A 17,646-nucleotide genomic window follows, 5' to 3' on the forward strand; every position below is an offset into this window, starting at 1 on the left:
TTTTATGCACTAGTATTTTCTTTAAAGCAGCAGGGGTTCTGCAAAATACAGCAGTTTTTATTTTTTACCTCAGTTTAATTGCATTGGGCCATACTGTGTGGTTTCCTGGAATTTATAAGTGAAACTGAATATGCTATGTCATTTCAGCAACATTAGCAGTTCACAGAAATCTCACGTCAAACTATCTAAACACTGAAAGATGTAACTTCGGTATTGGCTATCAAGCCAGAAAACACAATAGTTGTGTAAACTGCTGAATGGTGGCCTTCCTGTTATTATGCCGACTTACATTTTGGTCTCTCTGAGCAGCTATAAGAAAAAAATTGAGAGCACATATTCCTACAGAAAATCTCACACTATCCCTTCTTGAACTCTTAGGCAGTGATGCATTACTAATGAATAGTTTTGCACGAGGAGAAGTACAAGAACTATACGAGATCATGATGGGAAAGTGTTATCAAGAACCTTGGTTCATTAAGATAATATCAGATGAATTTACACGTAATTTACCTATAGAAATTTTCATATACACTGAAGAGCCAAAGGGAGTGGAACACCTGCCTAATATCATGTAGGGCCCCCGCCAGAACGCAGAAGTGCCGCAATAAGACGTAGCGTGGACTCGACTATTGTCTGAAGCAGTGCTAGAAGAAACTGACACCATGAATCCTGCAGGGCTGTCCATAAATCCGTAAGAGTACGAGATCTCTTCCGAACAGCACGTTGCAAAGCATCCCAGATTTACTCAATAATGATCATGTCTGGGGACTTTGGTGGCCAGCGGAAGTGTTAAAACTCAGAAGAGTGTCCCTGGGGCCCTCTGTAGCAATTCTGGATTTGTGGGGTGTCGCATTGTTCTGCTGGAATTTCCCAAGTCCGCTGGAATGCACAGTGGACATGAATGGATGCAAGTGATCAGACTGGATGCATAAGTACGTGTCACCTGCCAGTATCGTATCTAGACGTATCAGGGGTCCCATATCACTCCAACTGCACACGCACAACACAGTTACAGAGCCTCCACCAGCTTGAACAGTCCCCTGTTGACAAGGAGGGTCCATGGATTCATGAGGCCGTCTCCATACCATGCATGTCTATCCGCTCGATACAATTTGACATGAGACTCGTCCGACCAGGCAACATGTTTCCAGTCATCAACAGTCCAATGTCGGTGTTGTTGGGCCCAGGAGAGGCGTAAAGCTTTGTGTCGTGCAGTCGTCAAGGGTGCAGGAGTGGGCCTTCAGCTCCGAAAACTCATATCGATGACGTGTCGTTCAATGGTTCACACGCTGACACTTGTTGATGGCCCGACAATGAAATCTGCAGCAGTTTACGGGACGGGTGGACTTCTATCACGTTGAACGATTCTCTTCAATCGTCGTTGGTCCTGTATTTGCAGGACCTTTTTCCGGCAGTAGCGATGTCGGGGATTTGATGTTTTGCCTGATTACTGATATTCACGATGCATTCGTGAAATGGTCGTACGGGAAAATGTCCGCTTCACCGCTACCTCGGAGATGCTGTGTCCCATCGCTCGTGCGCTGACTATAACACCACGTTCAAACTCACTTAAATCTTGATAACCTGCCATTGTAGCAATAATAACCGATCTAACAACTGCTCCAGACACTTTTTGTCTTATATAGTCATTGTCGACTACAGTGCGGTATTCTGCCTGTTTTCATATTTGAATACGCATGCCTATACGAGTTCAGTGTTTTTATACCGTTTCCATGTATTGAGATAAAGGCCTTACAGCACGCGAAGATAAAAATGTACCGATGACTAAAAATTGACTTAAATAGTTGGGAAGATACGCAGGACTCCATTTGGGGGCTATTTTAATAAAATTTTATCCTTCTATATTTACTTCGCTCATATGGAACTCTGACATTCTGGCGCAGCGCTGTTTAGCTTAGCGGTTGTATCGCTTGACTGCAATGAGGTACTGTTAGTTCTTTCTGAGGTTAGCGGATAATATTCGCGGTGGTTGAAACAGTTTTCATCGTTATGAACTGTTTCCATAATGAATGAGTCGCAAAGAGCGAGTGAATGAAAAATGAGCGAAATAATAGTCTTCTCGAGCAACAAAGAACGAGGGAACACATTTACAATTACGTAAACATTTTTTGTATACCTGTCTCGTTCGTCTCAGTTCTTCTCTTCCCCTTCTACTACTATTTAATATTACATTTGTAGACCCAATACCAAACGTAAGAACAGTAATGTTTCTACAATAAATCACGAATTTATTCTGGAGATGGGGCGTTTGGAAAATTGCACTTTGGTGTTAGGTGTTACTGATGCGCAAGTGGTGCAAACCAGATCGCCCAGCGATGTCAGATTCACTAAAATGGGACCATTAATTCATTCAAACGAAGATTTGAGAGGAAGTCGGATTTTTAGAGAATTATGGATGGGAGGAACGGAAACCCGAGATAAAATGCAAGCTCTTCAGCACGTCTTTTTAATATCAGTAAGGACTCACTGGTTTTTCATTTCGTTCCGTCAATAAAACATTCAAATTGATAGTTCAAAGTAGGTGTATAGAAATACGGCTAGGAAACACACAAAGAATATCATATAAATTCCTAATGAGGGGGATGGATTGTGTTAGCAGACAAATTATGATTATTCTGAGAAGGGTTTGATGGTAGTGCTGTATCTGTGGTGCAAAACGATCATTATTTACAAGAGGATTCAAAACTTGGACCTATCCGCAACCCTCTCTCACGTGTCGTGCCCTTCTTCCTTATTTCTTCGTTCGCTCTCCCCCCACCTCTGTGTCTTCAATTTAAATAGCATATGACAGCGGATAAAAGCTATCTACATAAATTAGTAATTCCCGAACAGGCAAGTTGTTGAGACGCAGTGCTTTACTTACTCGAAGTACAACTTACTTAAAACAGAGACATCAGCGAAACCCTCTGAGGCTAGGTTACAGCATGGCATTGACAGAAGCAGATTCCCGTGCACCTAATGCGGCTCTGCATTCAACGGTGGTCGATAACATGGCTCATTAATTATTTGGACATTATCTGCCACTGCTTATTCGAGTTCCTCTCACCCAGCCTGACAACTGTGCTTCTTGGTTTTATAATACCTCCTGGACCATGGTGTCTGTGTAGTACGTCAAACTTTCACTGCTTATCGAAACTCCGGCCGTGTTCTAATTTAGAAGCGAACGTGCCAGGTAGGGACCAGACTCTTCTGCCTCCGTACCTGTTACTTTCTTATGATACATAATACGAATGAAAGGCACCCAAAAGATTTCCGGTCTACCCCTCAAGGGGTTCCAAAAGCCTGTATTCCTAAGTTGGAGGAGCTATCATTTTACACCCGTCTATCTATCTTTATGAAAGGACAAGAAACCAGCTTACCTGCATAGGGTGCACACAAAAACTTGATACCAAAATTGTGCTACACTCTGTTTTCACTTAGCGTCTGCTTCTGCAACAGGTAAATGAGCGCTCACAACTTTCAAAGAAACGAAAGGATTCCATAAAGAAATGAGGAAATGGAGAAGGGATCATTATCAAGTCAGCTCAAAGGGATGAGTGCCTAATGTTGCCAGTTGCCGTCCTCCAGTTTGTAGTTGGTATATAATTTATAAACTTATTCTAGCGACGCGTCATTTTGTTTCGTTATTAAGAAACTCCGTCCGGTCCGCAAGGCTACCCCCATTCTTCTGAATATATGTGGGATCTTTGTAATCACACCAGAGGTGGATATTAAACATAATAGGGAAAGGAAATCAGGGGAATAAGGAAGGAAGAATAGAGTTTAACGTCCCATCGTCGCTAAAGTCAGAGTATAAGCCCGAGAAATTAAGTCTTCGTGTTCAACTGAACCATCCCGGAATTTTTTTTGAAGCGATGTAGAGAAAGCACGGGAAAACTATATCTTGATGCTTTGATGAGAATCTGAACCATTACACTAACGCATGCGAATTGAGAGTTTAACCACTGCGCCACCTCGCTAGAGAGAGAAAAGTCTTTCATACAGGTATACATTTATAAAGATTCTTAGTAGCCTGCCCAAATGAATTGTCAGTTACCTTCTTAGCTTTGGATAAGAGTAAAATTCTGTAGGACACCTACAATGTTTTTCCATTAAGTATGCACTTAACATATTTGTATTTGATGAAAACGGTTGTACGTCTTCATAGACCTAGAAGATCGAAATGATATTGACAAGATACTCGTTTCGTGTGAAAAGTGTCAGTTGAATCTAATAACGAAAATATTAGGTCATCCACATTAATACTAAAAAGAATCCGTTACATCTACATCTACATGGTAAATGAGCAATTCACACTTAAGTGCCTGGCAGAGGGTTCATCGAACCATTTTCATACTACCTCTCTACTATTCCACTTTAGAATGGCGCGTGGGAGAAAGGAACACTTAAATCTGTCCATTAGAGCTCTAATTTCTATTAATTTATTATGATGATCATTTCTTCATACGTAGGTACGTGTCAACAAAATATTTACGTATTCGGAAGAGAAAGTTGGTCATTGAAAATTCGTAAATAGATCTCGCCGCAAAGAAAACGGCCTTTGTTTCAGTGACTGCCACCCCAATTCGCTTATCATATCTGTGACACTCTCACCCCTATTGCGCGATAACACGAAACGTGCTGCCCTTCTTTGCACTTTTTCGATGTCCTCCGTCAATCCTACCTTGTAAGGATCCTATACCGCTCAGCAGTATTCCAGCAGAGGACGGACAAGTGTAATGTAGGCTGTATCATTAGTGGGTTTGTCGCATCTTCTAAGTGTTCTGCCAACAAAGCGCAGTCTTTGTTTCGCCTTCCCCACAATATTATCTATGTGGTCTTTCCAATTTAAGTTGCTCGTAATTGTAATTCCTAGGTATTTAGTCGAATTGACAGCCTTTAGATTTGTACGATTTATCGTATACCAAAAATTTTTCGGATATCTTTTAGTACCCATGTGGATGACCTCGCACATTTCATTGTTTATTGCTAATTGCCACTTTTCGCACCATATAGAAATTCTCTCTAGATCATTTTGTAATTGGAATCGATCGTCTGATGATTTTACTAGGCGGTAAATTACAGCCTCATCTGCAAACAATCTAAAGGGGCTCCTCAGATTATCACCTAGATCATTTATATAAATCAGGAACGGCAGGGGGCCTATGACATTACCTTGAGGAACGCCAGATATCACTTCTGTTCTACTCGATGTTTGACCGACTATCACTACGTACTGTGACCTCTCTTAGAGGAAATCACGAATCCAGTCACAGAACTGAGACGATACTCCATATGCACACAATTTGATTGTGAGGAACGGTGTCAAAAGCCTTCTGGAAATCTAGGAATATGGAACCTATCTGAGATCCCTTGTCGACAGCACCCATTACTTCATGGGAGTAAGGAGCAAGCTGCGTTGCACAAGAACGATATTTTCTGAATCCGTGTTGGTTATGCATCAATAAGTCATTTTCTTCAAGGTGATTTATAATGTTCGAGTACAGCATATGCTCTAAAATCCTACTGCAAATTGAGGTCAGTGATATGGGAGTGTAATTCAATGGGTTCCTCCTATTTCTTGTCTTGAATATTGGTGTGACCTGTGCTACTTTCCACTCTTTAGGAACAAACCTTTCGTCAAGTGAGCGGTTGTATATGATTGTTAAGAAAGGTGCTATTGTGTCTGCGTAGTCTGAGAGGAACCTGGCTGGTATACCATCTGGACCGGAAGACTTGCCTTTCTTAAGTGATTTGAGTTGTTTCGAAACACCTAAGATATTTACTTTTATGTCACTCATGATAACAGCTGTTCTGGTTTCGAATTCTGGAATATTTACTTCGTATTCTTTCGTGAAGGAATTACGGAAAACTATATTTAGTAACTTCACTTTAGTGGCATCATCATCGGTAACATTTCCATCGCTATCGCGCAGTGACGGTATTGACTGTTTTTTGCCACTGGTGTACTTTACATACGACCAGAATCTCTTTGGGTTTTCTACCACATTTTGAGACAATATTTCACTGTGGAAACTATTAAAAGCATCTCGCATTGACGTCCGCACTAAATTTCGAGCTTCTTTGAAACTTGGCAAGTCTTGGGGATTTTGCGTTCTTCTGAATTTGGCATGCTTTTTTCGTGGCTTCTGCAGTAGTGTTCTGACATGTTTTGTGTACCATGGTGGATCAGTCCCGTCTGATATTAACTTATGCGGTATGAATCTGCCTATTGCTGTCGATACTATATCTCTGAATTTTTAGCCATATCTGGTCTACACTTACATACTTAGCTTGGAAGGAATGAATACTCTCTCTTAGGAAGGCATTAAGCGAATTTTTATCTGCTGTTTTAAAAATATTTTGCGTTTATTTTCTCTTCACCCACATCTACATCCATACTCCGCAAGCCACCTTACGGTGTGTGGCGGAGGGTACCTTGAGTACCTTTATCGGTAGTCCCTTCTATTCCTGTCTCGTATTGTTCATGGAAAGAAAGATTGTCGGTATGCCTCTATGTGGGCTCTAATCTCTCTGATTTTATCCTCATGGTCTCTTCGCAAGATATACGTAGAAGGGAGCAATATACTGTTTGACTACGTGAAGGTATATTCTCGAAACTTCAACAAAAGCCTGTACCGAGCGACTGAGCGTCTCTCTTGCAGAGTCTTCCACTGGAGTTTATCTATCATCTCCGTAACGCTTTCGCGATTACTAAATGATCCTGTAACGAAGCGCGCAGCTCTACGTTGGATCTTCTCTATCTCTTTTATCAATCCTATCTGGTACAGATCCCATACCAGTGAGCAGTATTCAAGCAGTGGGCGAACAAGTGTACTGTAACCTACTTCCTTTGTTTTCGGACTGCATTTCCTTAGGATTTCTACAATGAATCTCAGTCTGGCATCTGATTTACCGACGATTAATTTTATATAGCCATTCCATTTTGAATCACTCCTAATGTCTACTCCTACATTATTTATGAAATTAACTGCTTCCAGTTGCTGACCTGCTCTATTGTAGCTGAATGATAAGGATCTTTTTTTTTCTGTGTATTAGCAGCACATTACACTTGTCAAAAGTGACATTCAATTGCCATTCCCTCCACCATGCGTCAATTCGCTGCAGATCCTCCTGCAGTTCAGTACAATTTTCATTGTTACAACCTCTCGATATACTACAGCATCATCCGCAAAAAGCCTCAGCGAACTTCCGATGTTATCCGCTAGGTCATTTATATATATATTGTGAATAGCAACGATCCTACGACACTCCCCTGCGGCACACCTGAAATTACACTTGCTTCGGAAGACTTCTCTCCATTGACAATGACATGCTGCGTTCTGTTACCTAGGAACTCTTCAATCCAATCACACAATTGGTCTGATAGTCCATATGCTCTTACTTTGTTCATTTAACGACTGTGGGGGCTGTATCAAACGCCTTGCGGAAATCAAGGAACACTGAATCAACCTGGGAACCCGTGTCTATGGCCGTCTGAGTCTCGTGGACGAATAGCGCGAGCTGGGTTTCACACGATCGTCTTTTTCGAAACCCATGCTGATGCCTACAGAGTCTATTTCTAGTCTCCAGAAAAGTCATTATACTCGAACATAATATCTGTTCCGAAATTCTATAACTGATCGACGTTAGAGATATAGGTCTATAGTTCTGCACACCTGTTCGACATCCCTTTTTGAAAACGGGGATAACCTGTGCCCTTTTCCAATCTTTTGGAATGCTACGCTCTTCTACAGACCTACGGTACAAGAAGGGGGGCAAGTTCCTTCGCGTACTCTGTGTAAAATCGAACTGGTATCCTGTCAGATCCAGCGGCCTTTCCTCTTTTGAGCGATTTTAATTCTGTTTCTATCCCTCTGTCATCTATTTCGATATGTACCATTTTGTCATCTCTGCGACAATATACAGAAGGAACTACAGTGCAGTCTTCCTCTGTGAAACAGCTTTAGAGAAAGACATTTAGTATTTCGGCCTTTAGTCTGTCATCCATTTTGCTCACAGAGTGCCTGGACATTTTGTTTTCATCCACCTACCGCTTTGACATCAGAACAAAATTTCTTAGGATTTTCTGCCAAGTCAGTACGCAGAACTTTACTTTCGAATTCGTTGAACGCCTCTCGCATAGCCCTCCTCACGCTGCATTTCGCTTCGTGCAATTTTTGTCTGCAAGGCTTTGGCTATGTTTATGTTTACTTTGAAGTTCCCTTTGCTTCCGTAGCAGTTTTCCAACTCGGTTGTTGTACCACGGTGGCTCTTTTCCATCTCTTACGATCTTGCTTGGCACATACTCATCTAATGCATATTGTACGATGGGTTTGAACTTTGTCAACTGATCCTCAACACTATCTGTACTTGAGCTGATACTTTTGCGTTGAACCGTCAGGTACTCTGAAATCTGCTTTTTGTCACTTTTGCTAAACAGAAAAATCTTCTTACCTTTTTTAATATTTCTATTTTCGGCTGAAATCACCGATGCTGTAACCGATTTATGGTCGCCGAATCCCTGTTCTACATTAACTGTTTCAAATCATTCGGGTCTGTTTGTCACCAGAAGGTCTAATACGTTATCGCCACGAGTCGGTTCTCTGTTTAACTGCTCAGGGTAGTTTTCAGGTATGCACACTTTAGTGGTTTTGGTTGATATGGTTTTGAGCCTCGCTACAACGACCTTGTGTTCACTAATCCCTGTATCCGTCGTAACGCTCTCTATTAGATTATGATTACTTGTGGCAAAGGGGTCTAATGTGTTTTTGCAACCATTTATAATTCCTGTGGGCTCATGAAATAATGGTTGAAAGTAATTCTCAGAGAAGGCATTGAACATGAATTTCGCCAAAAGATCGAGGGTAGATAGAAGTCTCCATCAGTTATAACTGTATGAGTGGGGTACTTATTTGTAATGAGATTCAAGTTTTCTTCGAAGCGTTCAGCTATTATATCATCTGAGTCGGGGGTCGGTAGAAGGACCCAATTATTATTTTGGTACGGATGTTGAGTATGACCTCTACACATAGTAATTCGCAGGAACTATCTATTTCAACTTCACTACGAGATAAACTTCTACCAAGAGGCACGAACACACCACCACCTACTTTATTTAACATATCCTTTCTGAACACGGTTTGTACCTCTGGAAAAATTTCGCCAGAATTTATCTCCGGCTTTAGCCAGCTTTCTGTTGCTATAACGATTTCAGCTTCAGTGCTTTCTATCAGCGCTTGAAGCCCTGGTACTTCTCTAACGCAGCTACAACAATTTACAAGTACAATACCGACCGATGCTTGGTCGATTCTCGTCGATTCTCGTCGTTTCTTTGCCCTCTACCCTTTGAGACTGGAGCCCTTTTTGATCTTTCGCAAGACTGTCTAACCCAAAAAACCACCCAGTCCACGCCACAGAGCCCCTGCTACCCGTGTAGCTGCCTCCTATGTCTAGTGGACATCTGACCGATTCAGTGGAACCCAAATCCCCACCACCCTATGGCGCAAGTCGATGAATTTGCAGCCTACACTGTCGCAGAACCGGCTGAGCCTCTGATTCAGACCCTCCACTCGGCTGTGTACCAAAGGTCCGCAATCGATCCTGTCGACGATGCTGCAGATGGTGAGCTCTGCCTTCATCTCGCTAGCAAGACTGGCAGTCTTTACCAACTCAGATAGCCGCCGGAAATCAGAGAGAATCTCTTCCGATCCATAGCGACACACATCATTAGTGCCGACATGAGCCACCACCTGCGGTTGGTTACACCCTGTACTCTTCGTGGCATCCGCAAAGACCCTTTCCCCATCTTGGATGACTCTCTCCGGTACGCACACGGAGTGCACATTGGCTTTCTTCCCGTCCTTAGCTGCCATATACCTAAGAGGCTCCACCACCGGCCAAACATTGGAGCTCCCAATGACAAGTAATCCCACCCATATGCGCTAAATTTCTGTTAAATTACACAAATGTAAAGGCTGTAAATTCACATAAATACCTAGGGCTTACAGCTATAAACAAATGAAGGTCGAAAGATCACATATATAACGTTGTGGGAAAGTTGAACCGAAGATTGTATTTTGTTGGTAGACCTCCTAGAAGATGCAACAAGTTCACTAAAGAGACTGCTTACATTACGCTTGTCGGTCCTCTTCTGGAGTATTGCTGCGGGGTGAGGGATCCTTATCAGGTGGAATTGACGAAGGGCATAGAAAAAGTTCAGAGAACTACAGCTTGTTCTACATTATCCTTGAAACAACTGTATTCTCGTTGCCGTGATATCTGTCCCGAAATTTCAATCACAGACTTTCTCCCCCGAATTAGAATATATATTATTTTTGCCCACCTATGTACGGAGAAGTTTCATCATAATAAATTAAGAGCTCGCACGGATACATTTAAGTGTTCGGTCTCCTTGAGCGCTGTGCGAGAGTGGAATAGTAAAGATATGGCTTGAAGGTGGTTCGATGAACCTTCCTGCAGGTAATTAATTATGAACCGCTTAGTAGTCATGTAGATGAAGATGTATATATAGACAAAAAAAGCGCTATCGTCATGCACAGTATGACACACAAGAAACCTACCCTCTATAATCATGGGCGTAACCAGGATGACGCTAAAAGAGGTAGCAGGGATTGCTAGTCTCGATAAATAACATCGGATTAAGAATGCATTTTATCTCATTGCTCCATCCGGATGTTACAAACAGAAAAATTAAAAATTATATTCTTTCGTCGTGGAAGATGCGAAGTTTACATCCAATATCTCAACTAACAGAACGTCAGGTCTAGATGAAAGAAAAATTTCATGTATTTCAGTCTTCGAGAGGGACATTGAATTGTTGCACAAAATGTTAAATCACCTGTGCTGTTTTAAGTAAAAGTACTTGTCGAGGTAATTAGTTCCAATTTCTGTTAGCAACCACTTTCAGACATCTCTGAACATGCAGTACGAATATGGAGGCGAAAATACATTCTAAATATTTCCGTAATTTTTGCCAACCATTTTTAAGACGTGATTATATTTTTGTAATATATGACCACCGCATGCAAGTCGTTAACGAAACTGTGGAGCCGGCCAAAGTGGCCCTGCGTTTAAAGGCGCAACCGCAAGACCGCTGCGGTCGCAGGTTCGAATCCTGCCTCGGCCACGGATGTTTGTGATGTCCTTAGGTTAGTTCGGTTTAACTAGTTCTAAGTTCTAGGGGACTAATGACCTCAGCAGTTGAGTCCCATAGTGCTCTGAGCCATTTGAATTTGAATTTTGAAACTGTGGAACATGTGAATTACCTCACGCTCTACCATTTGAGGGAACTGGATATTAAGTTTCATGTTAATCACTAATAAGAGCCTGTGAAAACAGGACATCGGCTCCGAGCGGTCTAAGGCGCTGCAGTCATGGACTGTGCGGCTGGTCCCGGCGGAGGTTCGAGTCCTCCCTCGGGCATGGGTGTGTTTGTTTGTCCTTAGGATAATTTAGGTTAAGTAGTGTGTAAGCTTAGGGACTGATGACCTTAGCAGTTAAGTCCCGTAAGATTTCACACATATTTGAACATTTTTTGAATGGGACATCGGCTCAGTCAACGCATGTTTTTTAATATCTTCTTATGGTATAAACTCCGTGTTAATGACAGAACGAACGGCTGTTTGTTTGGTTGCCAGTTACCGAGCGATGCTGTGCAGTCGCTCGCACATTGGACTCGCATTCGGGAGATCCGCTTTCGGCCACCCAGATTTAGGTTTCCCTTGATTTCTCTAAATCGCTTCAGGCAAATTCCGGGATGGTTCCTTTGAAAGGGCACGACCGATTTCCTTCCCCATCCTTCCCTAATCCGATGGAACCGAGGACCTCTCTGTTTGGTATCCTCCCCCAAACGAACCAAACAACCAGCCGTGGTTGCCAGCTGCATTCCGCTTCTCGCATTTTTAGTATCTCTACTGGTCTGTGGTACAAATTTAAATATATATTAGACATAATATAAATAAAGTTAAATTGTCTTGTCTATATGTATTTTAAAACAACTTTTCTTAACAGTGCTTGTATCCGCTTACGATTTCACGCGGTCATTTTCATAAACACTGACGAGCCAAAGCATCATGACTGTCCGCCGATGCCGTGGTGATGATACGGGCACTTGGCGCTATAAGCAATGTGTATGAAAAGAGAAGAAGCGAATGGGGCAAAATTATAGCGATGGTACGGACCGCAAATGGGGATGTCCCCTGACATAATCGACTTAGACAAAGGGAAGAGTGCTATGGAGCGGCGCCTAGAAACGTCAATCTCGGAAACGGGAAAGAGTGGGAGGGGGGAGGGGTGGGGGGAGAATGAGATGTTCGTGTGCTACTGTCGTGAGAAGACAGTGCAACCACGAGTAGGCGACAAGGTGTTTGACGTCGACGCGTCATCACAGTAGAGTGTGAGGGTCGGAGGTTTGCCCGCTCTATAATGAGCGATAGGCGGTCGTTCTGATGACAAGGTACACTGCTGACTGAAGTGCAAGCGCTTCAGAGCACACCGTCCAGCACACTATGTTCAACATCGGACATGGAGCTCCGTACCAGATGACCTCTCCGTGTTCCCACCATGACCGAACAAACGCCGTGGTAAATTACGATTGTAGTGAGCACGAAATCATTGAGACTGGGCCTTGTATAAATGGAAACGTGTCGACTCGTTGGAAGAATTACGTTTTTTGTAACACCAGGTTGGTAGCGGCGTCCACATAAGTCGTTATCGAGGCAAACGGCTGCTAAAACCACGTACAGCGCCAAGGATGAAGACTGTAGGAGCAGTATTATGCTATGGGGGACATTCACCTTGACATTCATAGCACCTGCGGTCGTAATCGAAGGCATCATGACATATGTTTAGTACGTGAACATTATTGTGAACCACCTGCATCCCTTTATGCTTGACGTTTCCCGACGGCGATGCAATCTTTCAACAGGGTAACTGCCAGTGCCACAACGCCAAAATCGTGCTATAGTAGTTTCACCATCACGCTAGTGAACTCAGAGTGATGTCTTGACACAAGATTCACTCTGAGAGTAATCCGATGGGACACATTTGTGACGCCATCGGGTCTCATCTCCGCGTCCACAGATCACGGGCACGGAATTACCTGTGCGTAGATATCTTCTATCACATACCTCAGATTTATTATTATTTATGTTATTTAGTCTTTAATTAACTTCCTTGTTCATTGTAACTGATTTCTGTAAACGGAATTTCTCCTGATACACTAGCAGTTTTGCCGGCCGAAGTGGCCGTGCGGTTAAAGGCGCTGCAGTCTGGAACCGCAAGACCGCTACGGTCGCAGGTTCGAATCCTGCCTCGGGCATGGATGTTTGTGATGTTCTTAGGTTAGTTAGGTTTAACTAGTTCTAAGTTCTAGGGGACTAATGACCTCAGCAGTTGAGTCCCATAGTGCTCAGAGCCATTTGAACCACTAGCAGTTTTCGTTTGCTATTGTTCATAGTACTAATTTTTATATTTTGTTCCATGTTAGAGGGTTAATAGCCGTGCTATTTTTGATGTTTGGAAAAGCCTGAGTGGCTGTTTTTGCACTTCGCAGTACTTGCGCGTTGTTTGTAAAGTTTTTTTTCTTTTTTTGGTACAGTTCTGCCTTCTGCCTGTTATGTACAGATACACAATCCTGCAGCGTTGACATTTTTCTGTATACACTATCTGTTCGAAATTTTTCTAATTTTTCGTTTGACTTGTGTAACAGTGGCTGAAGCGTGTTTCTTATTCTGTAAGCTATGTTTAAGCTTCGTTTCTTCAGTATATTTACTATCACGCATGTGAAATTTTGTATTTCTATGTTATTGTGTGCTAGTAATATTTGATTTACTTCCGATGAGTGTTTCTCTGTAGGATGAGGTATCCTAAAACTGATACATCCTATCTATTCAAAGAAAACCACACCTATCACAAATGTTCCTACTGCTAGCTATTCTGCTACTGTTAGAGACATTTAGTCATAAATTCTTTTTCCACTAGAAACTTCACTTTCGAAGTAAAAAATAATTTTCACTAACAGCACTTTTCGACTAAAAGTGGGCACACTCTAGAATATTGGCCACACTTAGGCACGTATTGACCTTGTGGCCAACAAATTTATTACACACTCATAAATTCTGCTCTATCATTTGAATTATTCATTATTTCTATTTTTATTATAAGGGGATGATTACTAAGCACTCAGTACAGTTCTTAAATATGATACGCTCCATTACAAAATATGATGCATTTGATATCCAAAAGTGATACACACTATTGCCTAAGTCCCATCGAACGGCCACACAGAGGCGAATTGCGCGTTGCCATTCTTCCCATACTCCAGCACCCCGACTGTCAGAGATCAAACCTCCAGCATCAAACTCATTGCTGAAAAAGAAATCTTCCAATCACAAAAGTAGAGACCAAACACAGGAGAGTCCGGCGGCTACGCCTGTGACCAAAACTATGGCAAATGCACGAAAAAGAAAGGAAGTGAGGAGACTGATTCTGATTCCCACAATAGCATGGGTAATGGCGATCTCTTTGGCGAACCCACACTAAATCCTTTGTGATGACAGATCCAGCATATGTTGGTAGCAGAGATTGCATCTTGGCTAAATTTCGAGGAGGAAAGAGGAACTCATATAGATATAGATTTGTCTGGACCACTCAATAAATACTGGAAAATGACCTAGAAATTGTTTGTAAAGTCTGTGAACATAGACAAAATGTTGTGGACTGGCAGGAGCCAACCCACGGGGTTTGGAGGAAGCCGAAAGGCACGCGTTTAAGCTCACGCAGGCTGGCGTGAGGTCTGGAACAGGACAAGGTAGTTAGACTAGAAAAAAAGGATGTAACTGGTGGAATACTTAACTTTAATCCATTAATGTTGAACGTAGCTTTTGTCTGTACATTCTTTACAATATCAATAGCAACTGATAATGGCGCCTTGCTAGGTCGTAGCAAATGACGTAGCTGAAGGCTATGCTAACTATCGTCTCGGCAAATGAGAACGTATTTTGTCAGTGAACCATCGCTAGCAAAGTCGGTTGTACAACTGGGGCGAGAGCTAGGAAGTCTCTCTCGACCTGCCGTGTGGCGGCGCTCGGTCTGCAATCTCTGATAGTGGCGACACGCGGGTCCGACGTATACTAACGGACCGCGGCCGATTTAAAGGCTACCACCTAGCAAGTGTGGTGTCTGGCGGTGACACCACACAAAATACTTCTTCATTTAAATGAAAAAGACATTTCGCTTTTTAATAATAGCGATGTGATAGAGAAACTACAATTTCCTCGTGTTGCTACTGGTGTGGGAAATAGCAAACGAGGAATCTGCTTTGTACAGTCCTGTTGATGTTAATGAAAAAATATATGATACTTATTCTTTCTTGAGTATCTCTTCCCTTTGTATAAATGTAAATATGTTAAGTATAATTGTAAACAGTTTCTACCCATTGGTGAGAGAATTTATAAAAGTAGAGATAACAAGGAACGAAATTTCTCAATTTCTCTCTGTTATGTGTTTCACGCCCTAAATTTCGTAGAAACTTTCCCACAGAAAAATTCCAGTTATACATATGAATCGTTCTGTGTGGTCTCTGTCTCATTCTGAAGACCTCAACCTTCTATATATAACCTAAATAACAATATCAAATGTGTATCAAATTTGGAACGAGCCGTATCATGTTTAAGAATTTCAGTCCAGAACATAATAAACTGTATTTATATTTCCTAGTATACATTTCTAACTTAAATAGAGTGTCATTTAAAAACAGCTTATGCTCATTAAAATTTACAGTTTCTTTCTAATAGTTACTCTTTTTCTTTCGAAAATATAGATGATATTTCTGCGATATTGTTTCGTATGTAGGTCACCTTAACGCAACTGTGTACAATATCCACTCATCAGTAGGCAATATAAGTATAATGAGAAGTTTCGAGAGGAGTTAAAGACGAAGACTAGATGAGTAGCAAAATAACTAAACAGCTAAGTGAGAGCGGTATTTTGGTAAATTACAGTTTTCAGCGTTCTCGCTTCCTGCGCCCGGGTTCCCGGGTTCGATTCCCGGCGGGGTCAGGGATTTTCTCTGCCTCATGAAGACTGGGTGTTGTGTGATGTCCTTGGGTTAGTTAGGTTTAAGTAGTTCTAAGTTCTAGGGGACTGATGACCATAGATGTTAAGCCCCATAGTGCTAAGAGCCATTTGAACCATCTGAACAGTTTTCAGAGCTAAGTTAGAAAAATCCGAATCGGGGAGGTTTCAGTTAGCTTGTGTAGTCAAATCTCCTAACGTTAACAGACTGAAGATTGCTCAACAGAAAGTGGAGAAACATGCGTTAGGAATTATTAGAAAATCGAAGAAAAGAAAAAAAAGTGGTCATGAAACCGACTGGACAGAAAGATGTAAGCCTGTAATGAAAATGAGACAAATGAGAACGATACGCGTTCCAAGCTGAATGTTGTTGCAGTCGAAGAGGAGACGACCGCCGATGGGATGATGGGCAGGAGCGACATAACTGCATATCGCTGAAGACTGCAGTGGATGTAGAAGTTAAAAGGACTTATCCGACAACTGAAGGCAAACGGATCATTTTGTTATTATGGTTCTTGATTTTACTTTTGTTGTTGTCGATGATGGTAATTCTGCTGTTCATTTTGATGATCTGAATGCAAAAATACTGTGAAGAGGCGAAAAAATTTCGATTTGCATGAAGTTACGAAAAGGTCGAAATAAATAAACCAGCTGTACTGAAATCAGCAGAATTCAGCCCAATACCGGACCTTTATTATTCCCCATATTGTTTTGGTACGCTTCCTTTGGATGTCCTAGGCAGGGAGAATGACGGAGGAGATCGTGCATCGGCAGAAAATTTAATACTCAGATAACAATCTAGCATCTCAATGGAATGCGAGATTTCGTGTGTACAAGAGATTGACCAGCTGCACAGCAACAGAGCTTCATTAATGGATACGGATAGAAGCGCGAGTCCATCACGAGAAATGATGTGCAGCCAGCTAGTATCAACTTTTCACAAGTCCGCTGTCTCTAAGCTCGGATATAGCGCTCGAGACTATCACCGCCGTACGGGTACTTACTCGTTATACCGTTCCCATTCCAGCAGTAATTATTTTTACTGCCATGATCCGTACTCTAACTCCTAACTAGCAATTTGCTTTTACTCACTGCAGTTATTTTCTGGGTTTTTCGGTATTATGCTGTACCTCATTCCATTGGGTGAAAACATTTTCGCATCGGCCTTTTTTCCCCGCATTCTACCCCTTCAGCTGATTTATTTACCCAACACCAGAGTTGTGTGGAGTCTCTCAAGCAGACTTTAGTACTGTGGTCCATTACAAAGCTGTATTATTTTTGTGGATTACAAGAGAGATGAATTGTAATTTAATCTTTATTTGGTCATCAAAAGTTACCAATTTTAAGGTATTTGTAATCCGTCACTGCGATTATTTATTTAATACTTCTAAAAAACTATTGTAAAATCTTCTCACAGTCTTATCGCTAAGCTTCTGGTTTATACGACGTCCATACTGTAGTGGTGTGGCAAGACAGCCAAGCCACTCGGAGGTAGCCGAAAGGCACGCGCTTAAGCTCACGCAGGCTGGCGCGAGGTCTGGAACAGTT

The sequence above is a fragment of the Schistocerca americana genome, chromosome X (genome assembly GCF_021461395.2).
Source record: "Schistocerca americana isolate TAMUIC-IGC-003095 chromosome X, iqSchAmer2.1, whole genome shotgun sequence".
Taxonomy (NCBI): Eukaryota; Metazoa; Arthropoda; class Insecta; order Orthoptera; family Acrididae; genus Schistocerca; species Schistocerca americana.